Source organism: Amphiura filiformis, chromosome 10, assembly GCF_039555335.1.
Source record: "Amphiura filiformis chromosome 10, Afil_fr2py, whole genome shotgun sequence".
In the NCBI taxonomy this organism is placed as follows: domain Eukaryota; kingdom Metazoa; phylum Echinodermata; class Ophiuroidea; order Amphilepidida; family Amphiuridae; genus Amphiura; species Amphiura filiformis.
This window is the reverse complement of record NC_092637.1, coordinates 5898643-5904642: the sequence shown is the minus strand read 5'-3', so window position 1 is coordinate 5904642 and position 6000 is coordinate 5898643.

The following is a 6000-nucleotide window of genomic DNA, read 5'->3' as shown; positions in this document are numbered from 1 at the left end:
GCGTACACCATTCCTATAGATTTCTAGAACTTAATTTATGCACACTTATACAAATTTATGCATGACTATGCCAATATCTGCTCATTTTAAATTTTAATCTAATTGAAATTTTAGGCAGATTTTTATTCATTTGTATGCGTATATCATTCATATACAGATTACTATCCAAATAACTATGTAAATTTCTGCACAATTATGCAAATTTATGCATGATTATGATAATTTCTGCTCATTTTAATGGTTAATTTAATTGGAATTTTAGGCTGATTTGGAATAATTTTGTATGCGTACACCATTCCTATAGATTTCTAGACCCATAATTAATGTAATTCTAGACCCATGATTATATAAATTTCTGCACAATTATGCAAATTTATGCATGATTATGATAATTTCTGCTCATTTTAATGGTTAATTTAATTGAAATTTTAAGCTGATTTGGAATGATTTTGTATGCGTATGCCTACTCCATTCCTATAGATTACTAGACCCATAATTATGAAAATGTATGCACAATTATGCAAACTTATGCTTGATTATGATAATTTCTGCTCATTTTAATGGTTAATTTAATTGAAATTTTAAGCTGAGACAAATGTTTATATATCCAGATCTATTGTCAAGTAGGCAATGCCATGTAGTTTAAATTACTAATAAAACCCAGCATCCATTTTTAAAGGCTTTTCTAGTTTGCTGTGTTCTTGATTATTCTTGCTTGTAAATAGTCAAAAATGCTTGAAGAATGCTTTCTTTTACTCCATCCATGATACCATGATGGTCACACAGCTGAAAAAAAAACACCACAAAATTGAAATCAGACGTTACTGCAACTGCCAGCCTAACCGAACTCGGTCTTAAGGGTTCACACCACTAAATCAAGTTCCTATTGAAAAACAGCGGCTTATGTTATGTCCCTCTACAGTGAGGACGGCATTATTTACGCTTGTCAAAGCCCGAGCCACATCGGGATGACTTGCACGGAGGAATTAGGGCTAAGTGACCGCTTATAAGTTGAATTCCCAGTCTGTCTAATCATGAAGCGCCCGTGGCCAAGTGGTTAAGGCGCTGGTCTCGTAAACCAGAGGTCCTGGGTTCAATTCCCGGGCGGGATCACTTTTCCTCTTTCCTTTAATCATTGCTCGACGGCGAAACTGATAAAATTGCATCATAGCAAGTTCCTATTCTTTTATGTGTTAAGAGGTACCTAAGAAATCGTCATTTTCTCATGGATAGAACGTGCTAGGGCATTCAAAACAAAAAATTTCTAAAAGATTGTGATATATTCTACCCTAAAACCACCATTATTTTGGTAGTTGAATGGCTCGATTTTTCGCAGTGGTGCATTGAACATGATGTAATTCATACCAAAGCCTACATCTCAGCGCCTCTATGCTGTGACGTCATTTGGTGCATGGAACTAAAAAAAATCTTCCTAAAATGTCAGAATTGTAATATTTTTTTATTATTATTATGCTTGGATGATAAGAAAAGCATCCAAAGAGCACAACTATCATCAACAAATAGGCACATCAGCCTTCATTTCAAACTTTTTTTTCCATTAATATGCACCTGGTATGGTCAGCGAATAAAAACACTGGTTGTTATTTCTTCAGTCAGAGAGGGTTGGACCTGATTTAGTGGTGTGATCACTTAAGGGAGCAATAATTGCTTAAAAAGATCATTTTACATGATATTCAGTCTTTCTTAGCATATCTTGACCAATTAAAAGTGAAATAATTTTAAATATATTTCTGAGTCACATTAATGCAGTATGTGCATTGCTAATCATGTGCTATCTACTGAAGATAGCAACATTAAGACATGATAATCAGGCAAGGCCTAAGTTTTTCCTTCTCAACCTTTCAGATGTTTTTAATTTAGTCACAGGACACATGTAAAAGTTGAGACAAATGTTTATATATCCAGATCTACTGTCAAGTAGGCAATGCCATGTAGTTGAAATTACTAATGAAACCCAGCATCCCTTTTTAAAGGCTTTTCTTGTTGGCTGTTTTCTTGATTAATCTTGCTTGTAAATAGTCAAAAATGCTTGAAGGGTGCCTTCTTTTACTCCATCCATGATACCATGAAGGTTACACAACTGAAAAAAAACACCACAAAATTGAAATCAGACGTTACTGCAACTGCCAGCCTAACCGAACTCCGTCTTAAGGGGTCACACCACTAAATCAAGTTCCTATTCTTTTATGTGTTGAGAGGTACCTAAGAAATCGCCATTTTCGCATGTTTAGAACGTGCTAGGGCATTCAAAACAAATGTTCTAAAAGATTGTGATATATTCTACCTTAAAACCACCATTATTTTGGTAGTTGAGTGGCTCGATTTTTCGCAGTGGTGCATTGAACATGATGTAAACCATACCAAAGCCTACATCTCAGCGCCTCTATGCTAAAATATCCTTGCTAAAATGTCAGAATTGTAATATTTTTTTATTATTTTATGCTTGGATGATAAGAAAAGCATCCAAAGAGCACAATTATAGGCAAAATAGGCACATCAGCCTTCATTTCAAATTTTGTTTCCATTAAAATGCACCTGGTATGGTCAGCGAATAAAAACACTGGTTGTTATTTCTTCAGTCAGATAGGGTTGGACCCGATTTAGTGGTTTGATCACTTAAGGGAGCAAAAATTGTTTAAAAATATCATTTTACATGATATTCAGTCTTTCTTAGCATATCTTGACCAATCAAAACAAATGTTCTAAAAGATTGTGATAAATTCTACCTTAAAACCACCATTATTTTGGCAGTTGAGTGGCTCGATTTTTCGCAGTGGTGCATTGAACATGATGTAAACTATACCAAAGCCTACATCTCAGCGCCTCTATGCTGTGACGTCATTTCGTGCATGGAACTAAAAAAATCTTCCTTAAATGTCAAAATTCTAATATTTTTTTATTATTTTATGCTTGGATGATAAGAAAAGCATCCAAACAGCACAACTATCACAAAAAAATAGGCACATCAGCCTTCATTTTAAACTTTTTTCCACTACATCTCAGCGCCTCTATGCTGTGACGTCATTTAGTGCATGGAAATAAAAAATCTTCCTAAAATGTCAGAATTGTAATATTTTTTATTATTTTATGCTTGGATGATAAGAAAAACATCCAAACAGCACAACTATTACCAAAAATAGGCACATCAGCCTTCATTTCAAACTTTTCCACTACATCTCAGCACGGAAATAAAAAATCTTCCTAAAATGTCAGAATTGTAATATTTTTTATTATGTTATGCTTGGATGATAAGAAAAACATCAAAGAGCACAACTATCACCAAAACATAGGCACATCAGCCTTCATTTCAAACTTTTTTCCCCATTAAAATGCACCTGGTATGGTCTGCGAATAAAAAACACTTGTTGTTATCTCTTCAGTCAGATAGGGTAGGACCTGAGTGATATAGTGGTGTGATCTCTTAAGGGGTGGGGTATGAACGTTTGGACAGTATTTATTTTGGGACATTAGAGCACATCAGACATATCAAATTGCATTCTGAATACGAAGAATGTCATTCTGAAATCAAATAATTTTGATTTTTTGAAATTTGCAATTTAATACACATTTTATGGCAAATCATAAATTGATATTTTTGATATTTAACAGTACTTGAAGTAAACTTTATAAATCTGATGATTTATACTGAAAGTGTATGTAGGTGGGATGAAAAGCCGACGATCAATTGAAAATTTTGACCTTTCGTATTGAAGATATGGATTTTTTTCCCAAAACACCAAAAAAAAAATTAGGTCTTTTTGGGAAAAATATCCATATCTTCAATATGAAAGGTCAAAATTTTCAATTGACCGTCGGCTTTTCCTCCCTGCTACATACACTTTAAGAATATATCATTAGATTTATATAATTTATTTCGAGGACTGTTATATATCAAAAATTTGAAAAATATCAAATTTTTATAATTTGTCATAAAATTTGTATTATATTGTGATTTTCAAAAATGAAAATTATTTGATATCAGAAAGACATGCTTCATATTCAGAGTGCAATTCGATAGGTCTGAGGTGCTCTCATGTCCCACAAAAAATACTGTCGAAACGCAATAAACGCTCATTTTAGATCCCTTAAGGGATCAAAAATTGTTTAAAAAGATCATTTTACATGATATTCAGTCTTTCTTAGCATATCTTGACCAATTAAAAGTGAAATAATTTTAAATATAATTCTGAGTCACATTAATGCAGTATGTACATTGCTAATCATGCGCTATCTACTGAAGATAGCAACATTAAGATATGATAATCAGGCAGGGCCTAAGTTTTTTCTTCTCAACCTTTCAGATATATGTTTTTAATTTAGTCACAGGACACATGTAAAAGTTGAGACAAATGTTTATATATACAGATCTATTGTCAAGTAGGCAATGCCATGTAGTTGAAATTACTAATGAAACCCAGCATCCCTTTTTATAGGCTTTTCTTGTTGGCTGTTTTCTTGATTAATCTTGCTTGTAAATAGTCAAAAATGCTTGAAGGGTGCCTTCTTTTACTCCATCCATGATACCATGATGGTCACACAACTGAAAAAACACAAAATTGAAATCAGACGTTACTGCACCTGCCAGGTCTATAACCGAACTCGGTCTTAAGGGGTCACACCACTAAATCAAGTTTCTATTATTTTATGTGTTAAGAGGTACCTAAGAAATCGTCATTTTCTCATGGTTAGAACGTGCTAGGGCATTCAAAACAATTTTTTTAAAGATTGTGATATATTCTACCCTAAAACCACCATTATTTTGGTAGTTGAGTGGCTCGATTTTTCGCAGTGGTGCATTGAAAATGATGTAAACCATACCAAAGCCTACATCTCAGCTACTCTATGCTGTGACGTCATTTGGTGCATGGAACTAAACAATCTTCCTAAAATGTCAGAATTATATTGTAATATTTTTTATTATTTTATGCTTGGATGATAAGAAAAACATCCAAACAGCACAACTATCACCAAAAAATAGGCATATCAGCCTTCATTTCAAACTTTTTTCCACTACATCTCAGCGCCTCTATGCTGTGACGTCATTTAGTGCACGGAAATAAAAAATCTTCCTAAAATGTCAGAATTGTAATATTTTTTATTATGTTATGCTTGGATGATAAGAAAAACATCAAAGAGCACAACTATCACCAAAACATAGGCACATCAGCCTTCATTTCAAACTTTTTTCCCCATTAAAATGCACCTGGTATGGTCTGCGAATAAAAAACACTGGTTGTTATCTCTTCAGTCAGATAGGGTAGGACCTGATATAGTGGTGTGATCTCTTAAGGGAGCAAAAATTGTTTAAAAATATAATTTTACATGATATTCAGTCTTTCTTAGCATATCTTGACCAATTAAAAGTGAAATAATTTTAAATATAATTCTGAGTCACATTAATGCAGTATGTACATTGCTAATCATGCGCTATCTACTGAAGATAGCAACATTAAGATATGATAATCAGGCCGGGCCTCCGTTTTTTCTTCTCAACCTTTCAGATATATGTTTTTAATTTAGTCACAGGACACATGTAAAAGTTGAGACAAATGTTTATATATACAGATCTATTGTCAAGTAGGCAATGCCATGTATTTGAAATTACTAATGAAACCCAGCATCCCTTTTTAAAGGCTTTTCTTGTTGGATGTTTTCTTGATTAATCTTGCTTGTAAATAGTCAAAAATGCTTGAAGGTGCCTTCTTTTACTCCATCCATGATACCATGATGGTCACACAACTGAAAAAACACAAAATTGAAATCAGACGTTACTGCAACTGCCAGGCCTATAACCGAACTCGGTCTTAAGGGGTCACACCACTAAATCAAGTTTCTATTATTTTATGTGTTAAGAGGTACCTAAGAAATCGTCATTTTCTAATGGTTAGAACGTGCTAGGGCATTCAAAACAATTTGTTTTTAAAGATTGTGATATATTCTACCCTAAAACCACCATTATTTTGGTAGTTGAGTGGCTCG